Here is a 22,148-nt window from a genome sequence, read left to right as displayed (position 1 = left end):
GCCGAGGAATATGGACTTGAGCGCCAAACGGCTGACCAACCACCCCGTGGCTGGGATAAAATGAGATATCAGCCTGAATACCAGCCCGCACCCCCGCACCAATACACTATAGCCCGGGGCAACAGGCAGGACCTGCAAGATATACTGGAAAACAAAGCAGGACAGCCAAGATCGATCTACGGACCGCAGGGGTGTGCCCCAGCACGCGACGATGACCGTCACGCCAGATACACTATCAACAAGTCCGGCCGGGCCGAACACAGCAACCCAGACCAATTCGAACTGCGTAGCCACATAGCCCGGCATAGAGGCGCCGCACACCCCCTCTGCTTCACTAACGAAGTGATGGATCATGAATTCCCAGAAGGGTTCCAACCCGTAAACATTGAATCATACGATGGCACAATAGACCCCGCAGTGTGGCTCGAAGATTTCCTTCTCCACATTCACATGGCCCGCGAGGACGATCTACACACCATCAAGTATCTTCCCCTTAAGCTCAATGGACCAGCCCGACACTGGCTAAACAGCCTACCAGCAAATTCCATTGGCAGTTGGGAAAACCTGGAAGACGCATTCCTCGACAACTTCCAGGGCACATACGTGCGACCACCGGACGCCGAGGACTTGAGCCATATTACTCAACAGCCCGGAGAGTCAGCCAGGAAATTCTGGACCCGGTTCCTAACTAAAAAGAACCAAATAGTCGACTGTCCGGACGCCGATGCCCTGGTGGATTTTAAGCACAATATCCGTGACGAGTGGCTCGCTCGACACCTCGGCCAGGAAAAACTCAAGTCCATGGCAGCTCTCACAACATTAATGACCCGCTTTTGCATGGGCGAGGACAGCTGGTTGGCTCGCAGCAGCACCACACCACATTTCGGCACTTCGGATGTCCGCGACAGTAACGGCAAGCCACGACACAACAGACATAAGCGACGGAACAGCGGCGACAACACTGAAGACACGGCAGTAAATGCCGGATTCAGCGGATCCAAGTCCGGTCAGCGAAAGAAGCCGTTCAAAAGAAACAATCAGGGACCGTCCAGGCTGGACCATATAGTGGAGCGCTCGTGCCAAATTCATGGCACCCCGGACAAGCCAGCTAACCACACCAATAGAGACTGTTGGGTATTCAAACAGGTCGGCAAAATAAATGCCGAAAACAAGGACAAGGGGCTGCACAACAACGATGACGAGGAGCCCCGGCGTCCGAACACGGGGGGACAGAAGAAATCCCCCCCCCCCCAGGTGAAAACGGTCAACATGATCTACACCACTCATATCCCCAAGCGGGAACGGAAGCGAGCACTACGGGACGTCTACCCGATGGAGCCAGTCGCCCCCAAGTTCAATCCATGGTCAGCTTGTCCGATCACCTTTGATCGTAGGGATCATCCTACTAGCATCCGTCACGGCGGCTCAGCCAAATTGGTCTTAGACCCAATCATCGACGGATTCCACCTCACGCGAGTCCTTATGGACGGCGGCAGCAGCCTGAACCTGCTTTATCAGGACACAGTGCACAAAATGGGCATCGACCCCTCAAGGATCAAGCCCACCAAAACCACCTTTAAAGGTTTAATTCCTAGAGTAGAGGCCCACTGTATGGGCTCTATAACATTGGAAGTGGTCTTCGGATCTCCGGACAACTTCCGAAGCAAAGAGTTAATCTTCGATATCGTCCCTTTCCGTAGTGGTTACCACGCACTGCTCGGACGAACCACATTCGCTAGATTCAATGTGGTACCACACTATGCATACCTCAAGCTCAAGATGCCAGGCCCGCGCGGGGTCATAACAATCAATGGAAACATGGACACTCTCTCCGCACAGAAGAGCATACTGCAGCCCTCGCGGTAGAGGTACAATGCGGCCTCCTCCGGCAAACCACCAATCCGGTGACGACAACCTCAAGCACTGTCAAGCGAGTCCGGAGAAATCTGCAACAGGATCATCAGGCATGCCAAGAGCGTGATTAGCAGTCCGGCCTCCACTCACACCCCATTAAAGCAGCATTCGTGCCACGGTTACACAATACGCACTCAAAATACCATGGGCACAGGCGGAGGCGTAGCAGTGACTCAGTCAATGGTGCGGTATCACCACAACATACCTTCATAATCTTTCCCTTTTACCTTTCAGGACATTGCTTTAGTGCAGCCTCTTCAGAAGAGCCGGATTGCCGGACTTACATAGGAGAGAAAACCAAGGAGGCAACAGGCTTTGCGCACAGAAGGAAACACCCAGGTGGAATCTATTTACGATCGTTATACCTGTTTTATCTATCTGTACGTGACCTGCCCCTGGATAGGACATGTCAAATTGTCCTATTTATCTCCTCTTAATGCATTCATTGTAAACATACGCTTAAACGTATTATTCATCAATGGGAGATCACATATAGCGTCAGCTTATCAGTCTTATTTGAGCATTTTTCCTCGCAAAATGTTTATTTGATATTGCATCTGTACACCTTGGTACGTTCAGTTTGCCAGGGGCTTCTGATGGCACCCCATAATATAGCAAGTCAAGTCCGAACACTTTCAGCAGTGCGGCACCCCAAACTTATAGCACTATATGCATCAGCTCCGAATTATGTCTTGGGTCTATAGTTGGGATAGCCCGGCTCCCTTGTTTTGGTACCTTACGTTCCGTTATATCGGCTAAGGTAGCGCAGGGAGAACTACTGCGATTGTGTCCCGGTTCTTCCGGACGAGCACCTCAGTAGAGAAAGCCGAAAACTGACTGGCATGATGTGGTGAGAGTTGGTCGCCGTTCGAGAGGTCTTAAAATCCTTAAAGATTTTTCTGCTTTAGGCGATAAATCGGCTTCTTCTGATCTAGGCGTATATAGTGCCCCAATTCGGCCTTCCGGATTCTAGGGGCTTCGCCAAAATTTAAAATTGTAGACTTCTATGGCTAAGTGAAAGTTATAAAGCCGCATAGTCCGATTGCCTTGTTCGCTGCGCCGGACACCTCCTTAAGGGACCAAACATTTGGATAAATTGTGTCCGGGTTTCCACGAACACCCCAATACTAGTTACGTGGGGGCAGAAGCCGACGACTGGCCTACTTTCAGAATTTTATAAATAGCCGCACAGAAGGTAATATTTTAAATAACAAAAGCACTACATAGCGCAAGTAACTTCGTCCTTAAATTACAAACATGACAGAAGTGAATTCATTCTAAAATTTTGTCCTTGGTACATTCATCGGCCATGAGACGAGCGCCCTTCATAACGCCATCGTAATACTTCTCCGGATAGCGATGTGCCTTGCCCTCCGGCGGCCCGTCCTTCACCAGCTTCTCCGCATCCAGCTTGCCCCAATGCACCTTCGCACGGGAAAGGCCCGGCGGGCACCCTCAATGCAAACGGATCGCTTGATGACTTCAAGCCACGGACAGGCATTCACCATCCGCTTGATAAGGCCAAAGTAGCTAGCCGACAGGGGCTCACCAGGCCACATCCGGACTATGAAATCTTTCATAGCCGTTTCGGCCGCCCTGTGGAGTTCGACCAACTGCTTCAGTTGGTCACTCAGAGGCATTGGATGTTCGGCCCCAGCATACTGGGACCAAAACAGCTTCTCCGTTGAGCTCCCCTCCTGGGCACGATAGAACTCCACGGCATCTGATATGCTGCGTGGCAGATCTGCGAATGCCCCTGGAGAGCTCCGAACTTGGGTAAGTAAAAGAAACGCATCCTCCACATGTTTGCTTTGCATAAAGAATTTCTTACCCGCCGCTATCTTTTTAGCCTCTTGGACTTCCTGCTGTTCCTTCTCGTCTTCGGCCTCGGCGTCTTTTATACTAGCAAGGGCCTTTGCAAGCTCGGCCTCTTTCGCTTTAAGCTCATGCTCCACGGACTCGAACTTTTTGCCGAGCTCCTGGAGCTCTTGTTGTACCTCGCCCACTCTGGCATCTTGCTTCTCGCGCTCTGTGCGTTCTAAGGCCGCCTTGTCTTCAGCCTTGGACAATGCTTTCTTCAGAGAGGCCACTTCGGTGGTGGCCCCTATTACAAAATCACGATGCTTCGTCGTTAGAATAACTAATTTTATATACCCTTCATTATGTGAGAGCGGGGAATTACTCATCTTTGCTCTCTTCGAGCTTCCTCTTCGTGAGGTCGAGCTCTCCCTGCGCCTGCTCCAGATCCCGTTTTAGTCCGACGATCTCGGCTGTGCGGACAGCAGCGGCAAGCAGCACAACCTGCTTATTCACATTAACACTTATTATTAGACTCCTGCAGATTATAATTGACCCTCAGTTTGGTTTTTCTTTCCGAACACCAAACGGAGTATCATGGGCTCCTACCTATCGGGTGGTAATTTCACATATTTTTTACTTACCTCAAAGCCTGTGAGGAGGCTGGTGCAAGCTTCGGTTAGCCCGCTCTTGGCGGACGAAACCTTCTGAATCACCGCACTCATAAGAGTACGGTGCTCTTCATCCATGGAAGCGCCGCAAAGCGCTTCCAACAAATAATCCAGCGCCTCAGGCGCAACAGAAGTACTCGACACAGACGACTCACCCTCCCTAACAAGGGGCTACCCGCCTGAGTCCGGAACCACTAAAGGCTCCGGAATAGTGTTCGGCTGAGAGCCCGGCCTACTGTGGCTCTCACCAACACGATCCGCGGGGATCTTGAACCCCGCGTGTCCGACATCTAGAATTCCGCCTTGGGGCGTCTCCAGAATCACCTCCCCCCGCTCTGGGAGCCTTCGGGAGGACAACACCTCTGTGTCATCCGCGGGCTGAGGAGTGGTGGCCGTCGGGAGCGAGTTCATCTCCGAATCGCTCAGGGATCCATCCGAAGAAGATACCTCGGGATGAACCCTAGCCGGACTGCATATACGTTCGGCGTTATAAAAAGACTGTGAAGTAAAGTCATTACATGGTGCGGATACTTACGATCGCGCTAGGGGCTTCCCCCTGGGCAGCCACCCCTCCTCGCTATGGGCGGCCGTGGCGGAGTAGTCCGGAAGGGACACCTTTCCCTTCTTGGACGACCCAGCCTCCCCCTCCGGGGCGGCTTTCCTCTTTTTCTCCTCCCCGGTGCGGGGAGGTAGAGTTTGTTCTTGCTTCCCCCCGCCTCCGTGGGAGGATTCTGTCTCATTGTCATCAAACGATGTGGGTATGACGGCCTTGCACCGAGGGCCTTTTCCGGCCCCCTGGTCCGCCTTCTCGGGCCCCTCACCCTCTTCGGGTGGGGCGGTCCCTTCTTCTTCTTCCTCCCCTTCGGGGGAGGAATGTGCCTCGTCGTCTTCGGACGAGGCTTCTGGCACAACCTTACATCGGAGACCCTTTCGGATCCCCAGGGCCTTCTTATCGGCCTTCTTCTCCGGCACCTTGTAGGGCGCCGGGACCAGCATCTCCGTCAGGAGAGCATTAGCTGGGCTTTCTGGCAATGGAGCCAAACAGCCAATCTTCTCCGCTGTCTGCACATAATCCTGAACAAATATGCACAATTACTTAAGGCTCCCCCATGAATATATTGGGAAGAACCGAATCCGGTGGTAGCCTGAGAACTCACCTGACTAGGAGGTCGTGCAGCGTGGAGCCCACGGTCCTCGGATGTGGGAGGAGGTACTTCAGAGGACTTGAACAACGCCTTCCACGCATTTTTGTGCTTCATGTTATAGAGCCTCTGAAGCGTCTGGTGTTCGGCCGGGACGAACTCCCACATATTGAATGCCCGCCTTTGGCACGGCAGAATCCGGCGAACGAGCATGACCTGGATCACGTTGACAAGCTTGATGTTCTTGTCGTTCATGCTCTTGATGCAGTTTTGGAGTCCGGTCAGCTCTGTAGATTCGCCCCAGGACAGGCCGCTCATTTTCGAGGAGGTGAGCCGCATGGGGGTTACGGATCAAAACTCGGGGCCGCCGCCCAGTTGGCGTCACGCGGCTCGGTGATGTAGAACCACCCTGACTGCCACCCCTTCAGAGTTTCTGCAAAGGAGCCATCAAGCCAGGTGACGTTAGGCATCTTGCCCACCATGGCTCCTCCGCACTCCGCTTGCTGGCCACTCACAATCTTCAGCTTCACACAGAATATTTGCAGCCACAAGCCGAAATGAAGCTTGGAAGGCCTCGCATACGAAGATGAACATCGAGATGTTGAGGCGAAGTTCGGGGCTAGATCATGGAAATCTAGCCTGTAGTAGAACATGAGCCCGCGGACGAAGGGGTGAAGTGGAAACCCCAGTCCACGGACGAAGTGGGCGAGAAACACGACCCTCTCATGGGGTCCTAGGTTTGGAATGACCTACCCGTCATCTGGTAGACGGTGCGCTATGTCTGCAGCCAAGTATCCGGCCTCCCAAAGATTCGCGATATTCTTCTCCTTCACGGTGGAAGCCACCCACTTGCCTCCTGCTCCGGACATGTTTAGCTGTGCAGAGAAAACTTGGACTAGGGTGCTGGAGCTCGAGGGGGCAAGAGTGGGCAAAGGAGGAAGAAGGCGTGGGTAAAAATCGGGAACTCATATCCCTTTATAGAGGTGACAGAAGCGGTGCGCCTTCCCACTTGCCCGATGGGAATCGCTCACCTCCCAAGTGCCACGATTGATGGTATGGTGGGATTACCCATACCCGTATTGATGAGAATCCCGTGATAAGGGGATAGGATCTCTGCTTTGACAAGACGTGTCAAGGAAACCGCCTCGCAATATGCGTTGTGGATGGTTGTAGGAAAGCGGTTCGAATAATGACCCGACCTTGATGACATGTCACGCTGTCTAGAAAGTTGCTAGTAGATTGCATTTGTGAAATATCATTCTCTCTATGACGATATGTGAGGATCATTTTGCAGATCCGGACACGGTTGAGGTGTTCGATAATTACTTTGGAGTATCCGGAGAAGGAACCCGCCTTGCAATGCCGAAGACAAGATTGCGCGCCGGACTCACCGTCATTGAAGCCTGGTTCAGGGGCTACTAAGGGAGTCCTGGATTAGGGGGTATCCGGACAGCCGGACTGTATACATCGTCCGGACTATTGAAGCGTGAAGATACAAGACTCAAGACTTCGGCCTGTGTCCGGATGGGACTCTCCTTTGCATGGAAGGCAAGCTTGGCGGTCCGGATATTGTGTTTCCTTCCCTGTAACCGACTCCATGTAAACCCTAGCCCTCTCCGGTGTCTATATAAATCGGAGAGGTTGGTCCTTAGAAGGACGATCACAATTACAATCGTACCATCATAGGCTATCTCTTAGGGTTTAGCCTCTATGATCTCGTGGTAGATCTACTCTTGTACTACCCATATCTTCAATATTAATCAAGCAGGAAGTAGGGTTTTACCTCCATCGAGAGGGACCGAACCTGGGTAAACATTGTGTCCCTCGCTTCCTGTTACCATCAGCCTAGACGCATAGATCGGGACCCCCTACCCGAGATCCGCCGGTTTTGACACCCACAGCGGCCAGGATTGGCTCAGCAAGGGAGAGAGGATCAGGTGTCCGGCCCCGCTTCCCGAAGGCTCGTCGAATCCTACATTAACCAGGATGCTCAGACGCGCGCTGAATCAAGTGCCACCGGGGAAAGATGAAGGGAAGAGTAAAGAAGCCAAGAGCGAGCTTCACACATTGTACATCCAAATCGGGGGATTAATGTCTCCACAAAGGAGGATAATCGGGGAGGTGAATCTAAGGTTCCCTCCCCCCGCGGGAAGAAAAGGGCCGCCTCCGAAGACTTGGAAGCGGAGGTGCCTAAGCAAGCGAAGAAAACTTATTCAGGGGGCCCTGCCCTAGAGGGTGTCCTCACCGCGCAACGCCCACAAACGGGCCAGCCCTCCACCGAGCTGGAAGTTAATTAAAGGTATAAATATATACTACTTTTTCCTCCGGGAGCAATAACCAGGATCTATCTTGCAATCCGGCTAGTAGCTCTTCTCAACAGAGTTCGTCTTCGGGGGATCTTCTTCCAGAGATGATGGAGAGTGAAACTCCACCTGCGTCCCCGCCCCATGGGGCGGGTGACCCCGAGGTGTCGTGACGAAGGGTTCCTGATCCGTCAAGGCCAGAAGTCAATGCTTCGGTGACCCCAAGGCCGGAGGGTTCGGCTCCCAAGGAGGGTAATAGGAAGAGTCTGGGGCTGTCCGGCACTCAGCCGGATACACTGACGGGACTTCTGGAGTGAGCCGCTCTCTCAGAGGATCACCGTACTTTAATGGGTATGGTGTTTGAGAAGATTTCATCCGCCAAAAGCGGGTTGAATGAAGCTTTTACAAGCCTGCTGAAAGGCTTTGAGGTACGCAACAAAATATGTAATCCTTCGGATGTACCGCACACGCTAGGTGTGCTCCATATAGATAGTAGCCCCTGAGACTCTGGTTTCCAGCCCTAGGTGGCAATCGGAGGATCATACTCCCAAGTAATGATCGCACTGTATTATGTGTAGATGGCTAAGGGTCCGGCAGTTGATCGGACTGCTGAATTCGCCGAACTAAGGCGACAACCTTATGCAGCGGACGCCGACATCGCGCTTGTGTACAAGCGACTTGATGAGTAACACGGTATGTGTTTTCGTTTGGATTATCAGAAAATATCAAGAGGAGCATGATGCTAACGTCTGTAATATGTTGTGGCTGCAGATGGAGCTGATGCCGTGGAGGCCTTAAGGGCGGAACTGGCCTTAGCCAAAGAACAAGCCAGGATAAGCAATGTGGCTGCCTTGAAGGTGGCCGAGGAGTTGAGAGCCGAACAGGCTGCTCATCGCCGGAGCGAGGATAAGATAGCTGAGATGGCTGTGGAGCTAAAAGATGCTGCCAGCCGATATGGGCTCCTAGAAATGGAGAGCCAAGTGAAAGCGGTTGACCTGAAGAAGGCCTTGGATGCTGCCAAGGAGACATGCTCTGAGGTCAGAGTTGTGCGGGAGGAGCTTCGACAAGACGGAAATATCGCGGCTGGGAGTTACTATTTGTTGAAGATGAAGGTCGGAGATCCAAAGTATGCTCTTCTGGATCAGTTATGGAGTGTTGCAGACACGTATGCGGACCTGCAGAAAAGTACTGCTGATGCGACCAAGTTCTTCAAGATCAGAAAGATCATGGGGTGGAAAGGTTGTTCTGGTCGCAGTTCAGCACTCCAACGCGTCCGCTGCCGTTGAATGAGAGGATGGCCGCTTGAACCGAGGTCCATAGGTTATCCGGTCTTTCCATGAGATCTATCATAGATCATCTTTGGCCGAAGGGACCAAGGCCGGATAGTTATTTTGGTTTAGTGCAACAATTCCTTGGCGCTGTGTCACGTATCGACGCTGTAAAGAAGTTGGTGTGCATAGAAGGTGCCCATATGGCACTTGCCCGTGTGAAAACATATTGGGCGGATATGGAGGCCACCGTTATTGCAAACCCGAGTCCGGCAGGAAGCCAGGACCCGACCGAGCACTATTTTGAGCAAGTCATAGAAGGCGCCCGCTTAATAGAGGCTCAGTGCTCAAAGAGTGTCATGTTCGAGTGACAAGTCTTTCGATTGTAAAAACAATGCTGTTTTAATTACAAAGGCTGTGTTTTTACTTTTCCCCGAAAGTATTGTATTGCCTCCTGTGCGGCCGTTTATGTATGTATATAACCTGAAAGTTTGTAGTCGTTGGCTTCAGCCCCCACGCATATAATGCAGGAGTGTTCGTGAAAATGCGTGTAATCACACTTGATCCAACGTCTTGGTCCATTAAGGAGGTGATCGCGTGTCGAACTAGGCAACCGGACTATATAGCAGTAACACTTTCACTTTGCCATAGGAGTTTGATGGCGGGGCTACTATATAGCCCCTGGTACGTCCGCGTGCCCCCGAATACGGTGCGCGTATGTACATGACCGGGAAACGGTCCTTCGTTAATGCGAAGGAATCCCTAAGATTCCGATAAGTCCTTGAGTGGTTGACCAGTCTCTCGCTGTATCATGACAGTCAGTTTCCGGCTTTCTCTACTGAGGTGCTCATCCGGAATAACCAGGGCATCGCAGTAGTTCTCCTTTGGCCGCCTTAGCCGATAAAATGGAGCGTAAGGCAGCAAACCCAGGAGCCGGGCAAACCCAACATTTGATGAAAGACATTATTCGAAGCTGATGCATATAAGGCCAAACTCGCGACGCCGAACACTCCCAAGGGTATTCAGACTTTATAACATATACTGGGCTGAGTAATGCCCTTGATTATGAACCCTATATTTCCATGTACATGCGTTAATCTGTCGTGGCGAAATGCCAAAAACGCCAGTATCCCTCGTGGGTGTACTAAATACCCATGGGATGTCAAGCAACAAGAGACATTAAAGAAGGTTTACACAGGGGCTTAATCTAAAGAGAAACCTTTGAGCGGGGCCCTGCTGCACATCTGCGCCTTTGTCTCCATTGTGTCGTATCCTGGAGGGGTGTAGCACGATTCTCGTCTGTAAGAAGAAGGAAAACTCATGTGAAAGAGTCTAGTGTAATCGTGCGAGAAGTTGGTTATTCTCAATGAACAATTAAAATGCAATATATTGTTATATTAATAAAGTCAAGCCGAATTGTGGGGTTTGTGACATGTTTGCAGCCCCTAGCACCACCTGTGGGGGTATATATATGGACCCCAACTCGGGTTTATCTGGGCTATTACCACTAGTGGTGTACCGGAATCATCTAACCATGTTCGTGGTCTTGATGACCCATCATGTTTTCTGGTAGGAGAGGCTGCTTAGTGTTCGGCTGCTAGAGCCGCCACAAATTCTTCCGCACGTAAGGAACGCTCTGTGTTTCCGCTAACTGTAATGACGCCACGTGGACCGGGCATCTTGAGTTTAAGGTAGGCGTAGTACGGTACTGCATTGAAGCGGGTGAAGGCCGTTCTTCCGAGCAATGCATGATAGCCGCTTCGGAAGGGAGCGATGTCGAAGATTAATTCTTCGCTTCTGAAGTTGTCGGGAGAACCGAATGTAACCTCCAATACAAGGGAGCCCGTGCAGCGGGCCTCAATGCCTGGTATTACTCCTTTAAAGGTAGTGTTACTTTGGCTGATTCTTGAGGGGTCTATCCCCATCTTGCGGACAGTGTCCTGATATATCAGATTATGATTACTGCCGCCGTCCATAAGGACTCGAGTGAGATGGTATCCATCGATTATTGGGTCGAGCACCAAGGCAGCCGATCCTTCGTGCCGGATACTAGTCGGATGATCCCTACGATCGAAAGTGATCAAATAGGCCAACCAAGGGTTGAATTTGGGGGCGACGGACTCTACAGCGCATACGTCTCTGAGTGCGTGCTTGCGCCTTTTCTTCGGTATATCAGTCGCGTAGATCATATTCACTGTTTTGACTTCTGGTGGGATTTTTTTCTGCCCCCCAATGTTCAGCTGGCAAGGATCATCCTCGTCTTCACTTGGTGTCTTCCTTCCCTTATGTTCGGCATTTAGCTTGCTGGCCTGCTTGAAGACCCAGCATTCTCTGTGAGTGTGGTTCGTAGGTTTTTCGGGGGTACCATGGATTTGACATAGTCTGTCCAGGACCTTGTTCAGGCCGGATGGTCCATCTTTGCTGCCTTTAAATGGCTTCTTTCGTTGACCGGGTCAGGAGCCCCGGAATCCGATGTTGACCGCCATGCTGTCTGGGCTCTCTTCATTGTTTCGACGCTTGTTTTTATTGCGTCGTGGCTTCCCGTTGCCGTCCCTAATTTCGGATTTGCCCAGGTCGCTGGTGCCTCTACGGGCCAGCCAGGTGTCTTCGCCCGCGCAGAACAGGTCATGAGGCTTGTTAGGGCCGCCATTGTCCTTGGCTTTTCATGGCCGAGGTGTCTGGCGAGCCATTCGTCCCGGATACTGTGCTTGAAGGCCGCTAGGGCTTCGGCATCCGGACAATCAACAATTTGATTCTTCTTAGTGAGAAATCTGTTCCAAAGCTTACGGCCTGACTCTCCGGGTTGTTGTATTATTTGACTTAAATCATCTGCATCCGGAGGTCGGACATAGGTCCCTTGAAAATTGGCCCTGAAAGCATCCTCAAGTTCCTCCCAGCTTCCAATTGAGTTTTCGGGGAGGCTTTTCAACCAATGCCGAGCTGGTACTTTCAACTTGAGGGGCAAGTATTTAATGGCGTGGAGGTCATCTCCACGAGCCATGTGGATATGAAGGATAAAATCCTCAATCCAGACCCCAGGGTCTGTCGTTCCGTCGTATGCCTCTATATTCACGGGTTTGAATCCTGTAGGACCTTGAGAAGAAGTAAGTAAGTCTAGAGGGAGGGTGATTAGACTACTTGACCAATTAAAAACTATGCCTTTTCCAATTTTAGTCTTTGGCAGATTTTAGCAATCTTAGCACAAGTCAAGCAATCTTCACAAAATTCAAGCAAGCATGCAAAGAGTATATGAGCAGCGGAAAGTAAAGCATGCAACTTGCAAGAATGTAAAGGGAAAGGTTTGGAGATTTCAAACGCAATTTGGAGACACGGTGATTTTTGAGCCGTGGTTCCGATAGGTGGTGCTATCGTACATCCACGTTGATGGAGACTTCAACCCACGAAGGGTAACGGTTGCGCGAGTCCACGGAGGGCTCCACCCAAGAAGGGTCCACGAAGAAGCAACCTTGTTTATCCCACCATGGCCGTCGCCCACGAAGGACTTGCCTCACTAGCAGTGGATCTTCACGAAGTAGGCGATCTCCTTGCCCTTAGAAACTCCTTGGTTCAACTCCACAATCTTGTCGGAGGCTCCCAAGTGACACCTAGCCAATCTAGGAGACACCACTCTCCAAGAAGTAACAAATGGTATGTTGATGATGAACTCCTTGCTCTTGTGCTTCAAATGATAGTCTCCCCAACACTCAACTCTCTCTCTTAGGATTTGGATCTGGTGGAAAGAAGATTTGAGTGGAAAGCAAGTTGGGGAAGGCTAGAGATCAAGATTCATATGGTAGGAATGGAATATCTTGGTCTCAACACATGAGTAGGTAGTTCTCTCTCAGAAATGGTAAGTTGGAAGTGTAGGTTTGTTCTGATGGCTCTCTCCACGAATGAAGAGGAGGTGGAGGGGTATATATAGCCTCCACAAAAAATCTAACCGTTACACACAATTTACCAATCTCGGTGACACCGAATCAACAAACTCGGTCGGACCGATTCAGTAAAAAATGTGACCGTTAGGATTTTCGGTGGGACCGAAATGCAACTCGGTGGGACTGATATGGTTAGGGTTAGGGCATAACGTAATCTCGGTGAGACCGATTACACAAACTCGGTGAGACCGATTTTTTTAATAAGCTAACCAGAGAGTTGGTCAGGTAAACTCGGTGGGACTGATTACTCAAACTCGATGGGACCGATTTGGGTAATAAGTTAACCAGAGAGTTTGCATTGTAATCTCGGTAGTACCGATTGCTCAAACTTGGTGAGACCGATTTTGATAATGGACATACACGGAGAGATTACAATCCCATCTCGGTGAGACCGAGATCCCTATCAGTGAGACCGATTTGCCTAGGGTTTGTGGCAGTGGCTATGACCTCTGAACTCGGTGGCGCCGGATAGAAAGAATTGGTGGGGCCGAGTTGGATGTTAGGATTAGGTCATATGTGTGGATGTGGGAAAGTAGTTGAGGGTTTTTGGAGCATATCACTAAGCACTTTGGAGCAAGAAACTCATTAAGCAACACCTCATCCCTTCTTGATAGTATTGGCTTTTCCTATAGACTCAATGTGATCTTGGATCACTAAAATACAAAATGAAGAGTCTTGATGTTGAAGCTTGAGCCAATCCTTTGTCCTTAGCATCTTGAAGGAGTTCCACATCCTTTAGTCCATGCCACTTCATTGTTGAACTTGTCTGAAATATACTAGATAAAAGTGTTAGTCCAACAAGAGATATGTTAACATTAATTACCAAAACCACCTAGGGAGCACTTGTGCTTTCAATCTCCCCCTTTTTGGTAATTGATGGCAACATACATCAAAGCTTTAGATAAAGATATAGAGTATAGCAAGTAAAGCTTTGGAAAGACATGTAACAAGCATAGGCTCCCCCTACATGTATGCAATCATGTGAATATGGAATATAGAAGCATGTGAGTGCATGAACATGACCGAGTAAGCAATGTGTTACATGTATCTTGGCCATATGCATCAGAGCAAAGAATATTAAAATAAATACCTTCATGCTCATGAGTCCTTCTTGCAAACAGTATGTACATCAGCAAGAATTCCTCATACACATGATTGTGATGCATATACTTACCTTGGGGTCTTGAGTTGGCTTAGGATGGAATGAACCTGCGTAAACAAGGTTAGATAACACAGATACACCTACTAGCCAGAGCAAACAGAAGAAATCACAAGAATACCAAGACTGGGATGACATGTAGAGAGTGAGTACTAAGTACCACATTTATCATAGACATGTCCCCAAAGGTAAAGATATGCAATGAATTTAAATGATTTCTTTCCCTTAGGTGTCTTGCTCCCCCTGAATCTAGCATGGGATACTGGGAGAAGATAGGGAACAGAAAATCAGAGCTGAAAGAAACAAATGAACAGAGCTAATGCAAGTAAGCACATAACAACATGTCTTTCCCCTCAAGAAGACATGTGGCATCTCTCCTCTTGAACACCAAGCATCTGGGATCCTTGAGGATTACTCTCTTCTTGAGTATTCTCTCCCCCTGGAGATCTCTCTCTCTCTCCCCCTGTGGAAGTGATAATCTCTCTCTCCCTTTGGAATAAGCTTTGATGTGATCTCTCTCTCCCCCTTTGACATCAATTTCCAAGAAGGGCTTCTGGAATTTGTCGTGAATGGGTTTGATCCTTGAGTCACAACACAAAGCACTTGATAAAAATGTGATGCTTGTAGAGAACAAGATTCATTGAGTGAGCTGGTTCAAAAGAAAGGATGAATAAGTGGCAAAATGTTTTTCCTGTTGTGAAATCGATGGCACCGAGTGGTATGCCTCGGTTGCACCGAGAGGATTCTGTTGGACCGAAAATAACAAACCGGTGAAACCGAGTTCATCACAGAGAAAAATACTTGTCACCTAAGCTCACTAGACTAGAAAGATCTCACAAAGATTTGCAAGGAATTAACTGAATGATATTCAATGAATTGGATGCAGGAAATGCAGAGCAAATAGAAAAGAAAGAAATCTAGATGAAGTTTTTTAAAAAGGGGAAACAAACATGCATGAGACCAATGCAAGAGCACAGAAAAGAATGCAAGAGAACTTCATCTAGAATTGGTCGGCGAGAAAGTCACCTATGTTAGAGTATATTGACTTAGGAGTCAAGTGAGATCACTTGATCATAGGTCATGCTCATCGTTTAAGCTCAAAATGGGGTTACCATTTTTCGTTTAAGCATCTTAATGTATTCGCATCTTGTCGAGTTGCTTTAACTCATGTCTCGGAGTAAAGCTTCTCTAAGATGGAATAACATACCTTGGGTGGTGGTGTTGGTCATGTAGTTGAACTTGTGTGGGTTGCTCAAGGTTGATGTAGTTCATCAAGAGTTGGGAGCACCACTTGGAATTTGAGTTCATCTACCTACATGGGTTAGTTCTTGCAAGGAAGAGCACTTGTGTATCCAAAAATGACAATCATGAACCTTAACATAGAATTTGTCAAAGGATATGTTTGAATGGTCCCGTGCTTCCTTGTCTTCAACCACCATAGTGTAGAGACTTGGTGATGTAGAGATTGCTCGGGATATGAGTAGGTTACAATCTCATGGAATTTGATTTCAACCAAGTACCTACATGGGTTAGATAACATGCAAGATGCAAATATATCCAAGACATAAGATTTTCATCATAAGAGAAATATCAAGGATTAGTCATAGGCTCATGTCTTGCATGTATCCAATGGAGTTTCTACTCCAAGTTTGAAGCATCAATGATGTTCAGTTCTCCTCTCAACCTGCAAAATATTTTCTCATCAAGAGGTTTAGTGAAAATATCCGCTAATTGCTATTCGGTGCGAACATGCTTAAGATCAATGTCACCCTTGGCAACATGATCTCGAATGAAATGATGACGAACTTCAATATGCTTAGTTCGAGAATGTTGCATGGGATTATGACCAATTTTGATAGCACTTTCATTGTCACAAAGCAATGAACCATGTTTTACATATATCCCATAATCTTTAAGAGTTTGGGTCATCCAAAGTAATTGAGCACAACATGAACCAGCGGCAATGTATTCTGCTTCGGCGGTAGATAAGGATACCGAGTTTTGTTTCTTGGAAGACCAAGACATAAGAGAGCTACCAAGATATTGACAAGTACCCGAAGTGGACTTTCTATCAACCTTGTCTCCGGCATAGTCCGAGTCGGAGTAGCCAACAAGATCAAAAGAGGCCCTCTTAGGATACCAAATGCCAAAATTTGGCATATGAATTAAGTATCTCACTATCCTTTTCATGGCCTTAAGATGACATTCTTTAGGAGAAGCTTGATATCTTGCACACATGCACACACTTAGCATAATATCGGGACATGAAGCACATAGATATAACAATGAACCAATCATAGAGCGATAAACCTTTTGATAAACCGGTTCACCATCTTTGGTCAAATCAAGATGTCCACTAGTAGGAATGGGTGTAGACATACCTCTGCATTCTTGCATATTGAACTTCTTGAATAAGTCCTTAGTGTACTTCATTTGAGAGACGAAAGTACCCTCCTTAGTTTGCTTGATTTGCAACCCAAGAAAGAATTTGAGTTCACTCATCATTGACATCTCAAACTTCTCCAACATTAGCTTTCCAAACTTCTCACTAAAGTGAGGGTTAGTTGATCCAAATATAATATCATCAACATAAATTTGGCATACAAATAATTCTCCATTAACCCTTTTAGTAAAAAGTGTAGAATAAAGTTTTCCAATTTCAAAGCCTTTTTGAATAAGGAACTTGGTTAAGCATTTATACCAAGCTCTAGGAGCTTGTTTAAGACCATAAAGAGCTTTGCGAAGTTTGTAAACATGATTGGGTTTCTTAGGATTAATAAAGCCGGGAGGTTGTTTAACATAAACTTCCTCCTCTATTTCACCATTTAGAAAAGCACTTTTAATGTCCATTTGGTACAAGGTGATATCATGGTGATTAGCATAGGCAAGTAAGATGTGAATGGACTCAAGTCTAGCAATGGGAGCATAAGTCTCACCATAGTCCATACCTTTGACTTGTGTGTAGCCTTGGGCGACGAGACGTGCTTTGTTGCGAACTACTTGTCCATCTTCATCTTGCTTGTAGCGAAACACTCCTTTGGTACCGATGATGTTGTGGTTGTTGTCGGGCTTCTCTACCGATGTCCAAACTTGGTTTCTCTCAAAGTTGTGTAGCTCTTCGTGCATAGCATTTATCCAATCCAGATCTTCCAATGCTTCTTCGACCTTCATAGGTTCAATGCTAGAGATGAATGAATAGTTTTCACAAAAGTTAGCTAACGAGTTTTAGAGCGAGTGTTTCTCCCGGTTTGAATATCATTGTAGATTTGCTCGATGGGATGGTCTTTAGCAATTCTTGCTCGAACTCGTGAAAGCTTTTGCTTGGGTCTTGGTTGAACATCTTCTTCATCTTGTTCTTCTTCTTCTTGGCCTTCTTCATTATTGGCGTTGTTGTTCTCTTGTCGTGGTGGAGAGGGAGGTTGTTGACGTTCTTGATGTACTTCCTCGTTTTCTTCATCTTGGTGTGTCCCACTTGTGGATGCTTCCGTATCAACTCTTGGTTCACCTTGTCGTGAAGTAGAAGCTTCCACTTGGACGGACGAGGTACTCTCCTTCACTTCCATTGGACGGACCTTGCCGATAGACAAGTCTTGGATTGCTTCCGAGGGATCTTTGTCTCCTACATCAATTGATAATTTCTCTACTTGCGAGCCATTAGATTCATCAAACTTCACATCTACCGTTTCTTCAACCTTTCGGGTGGAATTGTTGTAGACACGGTAAGTGTGAGAGTTTGAGCCATAACCAAGTAGGAAACCTTCATGAGACTTAGGAGCAAATTTAGAACAACGATGCTTATCAAGAATGTAGCACTTTGAGCCGAATACTCGAAAGTATCCAACTTGGGGTTTGTTACCGGTGAGGAGCTCGTATGTCGTCTTGTCGAGTAGCTTGTGAAGATACAAGCGATTTGTTGCATGACAAGCTGTCTCAACCGCTTCTTCCCAAAAGTGCTTCGGCATCTTGTACTCATCAAGCATCATTCTTGCCATTTCGATGAGCGTCCGGTTCTTCCTCTCAACAACTCCATTTTGTTGAGGTGTGTACATAGCCGAGAACTCGTATGAAATCCCTTCTTTGTCAAGAAAGGTGTCCACATTTGCGTTCTTGAACTCCATTCCGTTGTCGCTGCGAACCTTCTTGATCTTCACTTCAAACTGATTTTGAGCCTTCCTGGCGAAGTTTTTGAAGATCTTCTAGACCTGTGATTTGTCATCGAGAAAGAACACCCATGTAAATCTTGAAAAATCATCAACTATAACTAGACCAAAAGAATTTCCACCGAGACTTTTGTAAGCGTTGGGACCAAAGACATCCATGTGAAGTAACTCAAGTGGCCTCCTTGTGGTCATGATGTTCTTCACGGGATGCCTTCCTCCAACCTGTTTACCTGCTTGACAAGCACTACAAAGTCTATCCTTATCAAATATGACATCATTAACACCAAGGATATGATTCCCTTTAATAAGCTTGTCAACGTTTCTCATGCCAACGTGACCTAGTCGTCTATGCCATAACCAACCTTTAGAGGATTTATCAATGAAGCAAGTTCTAGGTTGGGCCTTTTTAGAGAAATCAACAACGTAAAGGTCAAGTTCTAGGTTGGGCCTTTTTAGAGAAATCAACAATGTAAAGATCACCTTTACGTATACCGGTAAAGACCATTTTATGATTGTCTCTACAAAACACTTGGCAATCTACTTCTGTAAATAGGACATTGAAACCAAAATCAGCAAGTCTAGATACTGAAAGTAAGTTGTAGCCAAGAGATTCAACGAGCATAACATTCTGAATGGAGCTGTCATGTGAGATGGCCACCTTACCGAGGCCAACCACCTTACCCTTTGAGTTGTCACCGAAAGTGACATACTTTCGAGGACTATCATTTTCAGCAAGCTCACGAAACATGTCTTTATCTCCGGTCATGTGATCGGTACATCCACTGTCAAGAACCCATTCCTTTCCTCCTGCCATATATCCCCGAAGATTTTCCATAAGACCAAAGTGTCTCATTGCATCATCAAGATCAAAGTCATCATCATCATCATCATCCTCATCATAGTATCCATGTTCAACATTGTCATGTGGTGGATCAATTCCTAGTGAGAGTGATTCATTAGTATGAGTTTTACAATAATCTCCTCTATGAATTCTAGTAGCTTCGGAAATAATATCACTAATAATTCCAACATTTCATTTGGCACGCATAAGATTTGTAAGCTCAAATAGACAATTACGAAACTTAGGATCATTGGAATTCATCTTAGTCAAGGCAATAGACTTATGAAGAATTTCATCCAAATTTTTCAAGGAATAATTAGGAAATCGTTCCTCAAGAAATTTCCATATAGTGTAGGCACACTCAAGAGTATGCAGTTTTCCAATCAAGTTTCTAGGCAAGCCTCTAGTGATAAGATTAACAGTTCTAACATTATAATCATGTCAATAGACTCATCAAGGGTAGGTTTCATAGGATCAATATGAGGTGCACAAGGACTAGCAATGTACTCGTTCAAATGATATTGATCGAAAATCACAAGCATCTCATTTTTCCACACATGAAAATACTCTCCATCAAGTATAGGCACTCTATGTCTAAGACTCCCCAAAGTAGACTCGTCCATCTTCCTACAATGGTGATTAAACCAAAGAAATGGAGACCAAGGCTCTGATACCACTTGTAGGACCTTGAGAAGAAGTAAGTAAGTCTAGAGGGGGTGATTAGACTACTTGACCAATTAAAAACTATGCCTTTTTCCAATTTTAGTCTTTGGCAGATTTTAGCAATCTTAGCACAAGTCAAGCAATCTTCACACAATTCAAGCAAGCATGCAAAGAGTATAAGCAGCAGAAAGTAAAGCATGCAACTTGCAAGAATGTAAAGGGAAAGGTTTGGAGATTTCAAACGCAATTTGGAGACATGGTGATTTTTGAGCCGTGGTTCCGATAGGTGATGCAATCGTACATCCACGTTGATGGAGACTTCTACCCACGAAGGGTAACGGTTGCACGAGTCCACGGAGGGCTCCACCCAAGAAGGGTCCACAAAGAAGCAACCTTGTCTATCCCATCATGGCCGTCGCGCACGAAGGACTTGCCTCACTACCAGTAGATATTCACGAAGTAGGCGATCTCCTTGCCCTTACAAACTCCTTGGTTCAATTCCACAATCTTGTCGGAGGCTCCCAAGTGACACCTAGCCAATTTAGGAGACACCACTCTCCAAGAAGTAACAAATGGTGTGTTGATGATGAACTCCTTGCTCTTGTGCTTCAAATGATAGTCTCCCCAACACTCAAGTCTCTCTCTTAGGATTTGGATCTGGTGGAAAGAATATTTGAGCGGAAAGCAACTTGGGGAAGGCTAGAGATCAAGATTCATATGGTAGGAATGGAATATCTTGGCCTCAACGCATGAGTGGGTAGTTCTCTCTCAGAAATGGTAAGTTGGAAGTGTAGGTTTGTTCTGATGGCTCTCTCCATGAATGAAGAGGAGGTGGAGGGGTATAAATATCCTCCGCACAAAATCTAACCGTTACACACAATTTACCAATCTCGGTGAGGCCGAGTCAACAAACTCGGTCGGACTAATTTAGTAAACAATGTGACCGTTAGGATTTTCGGTGGGACTGAAATGTAACTCGATGGGACCGATATGGTTAGGGTTAGGGCATAACGTAATCTCGGTGAGACCGATTACAAAAACTCGGTGAGATCGATTTTGGTAATAAGCTAACCAGAGAGTTGTTCAGGCAAACTCGGTGGGACCGATTACTCAAACTCGGTGGGACCGATTTGGGTAATAAGTTAACCAGAGAGTTTGCATTGTAATCTCGATAGTACCGATTGCTCAAACTCGGTGAGACCGATTTTGATAATGGACATACACAGAGAGATTACAATCCCATCTCGGTGAGATCGAGATCCCTATCGGTGAGACCGATTTGCCTAGGGTTTGTGGCAGTGGCTATGACATCTGAACTCGGTGGCGCCGGATAGAAAGAATCGGTGGGGCCGAGTTGGGTTTTAGGATTAGGTCATATGTGTGGATGTTGGAAAGTAGTTGAGGCTTTTTGGAGCATATCACTAAGCACTGTGGAGCAAGAAACTCATTAAGCAACACCTCATCCCTTCTTGATAGTATTGGCTTTTCCTATAGACTCAATGTGATCTTGGATCACTAAAATACAAAATGAAGAGTCTTGATGTTGAAGCTTGAGCCAATCCTTTGTCCTTAGCATCTTGAAGGAGTTCCACATCCTTTAGTCCATGCCACTTCATTGTTGAACCTGTCTGAAATATACTAGATAAAAGTGTTAGTCCAACAAGAGATATGTTGACATTAATTACCAAAACCACCTAGTGAGCACTTGTGCTTTCAAATTCCTGTGGGAATTCGTGATCCAGCACCTCGTCGGTGAAGCACAGGGGGTGTGCAGCCCCTCTGTATCTGGACATGTCATGGCATGTTGTGGACGGTTGTTGTGTCCGGGGTTGATTCCGTATTCGATTAGTATGATCATTTTGGTGGCAGTGATCCTGCGCTGGAACACGTCCTCTAGATCCGTAGATGGACTTGGTTGCGTCAGCCTTTTTGTCCAGGAGCTAACGTAAGTCGTGTGTGGGCTTGTGTGCAGCATCAGTAGCCGCTCTATCGCGGCCACGAGGTGGTCGGTCCGGCTGATCAGCCATATTGTTTTTTGGCAGAATGGGTTCTATGGCCTCGTCGTCGAATTCTGGCAGCAGCTTGTGCTTTGGGTAGCTCTTTGTGTGGCGATCGTCGCCGTATTTTTTTCAGTGTGTAGCACTTTGTTCCATCTGCAGTTGAGCGTATCTTGCGTGGCCTTAAGCCTTTGTTTTTGCTTCTTTAGGCTCCTCGCGGTGGCCATAAGCCTTCGGAGGCGGGTCCGATGACACAGATTCCCTTAGAGGTGGAGTCTGTGTTTGGCTCCAACGCCGA

The sequence above is a fragment of the Triticum dicoccoides genome, chromosome 6B (genome assembly GCF_002162155.2).
Source record: "Triticum dicoccoides isolate Atlit2015 ecotype Zavitan chromosome 6B, WEW_v2.0, whole genome shotgun sequence".
In the NCBI taxonomy this organism is placed as follows: Eukaryota; Viridiplantae; Streptophyta; class Magnoliopsida; order Poales; family Poaceae; genus Triticum; species Triticum dicoccoides.
The sequence above is the reverse complement of the archived record's forward strand: the minus strand, read 5'-3'. Positions refer to the sequence as shown.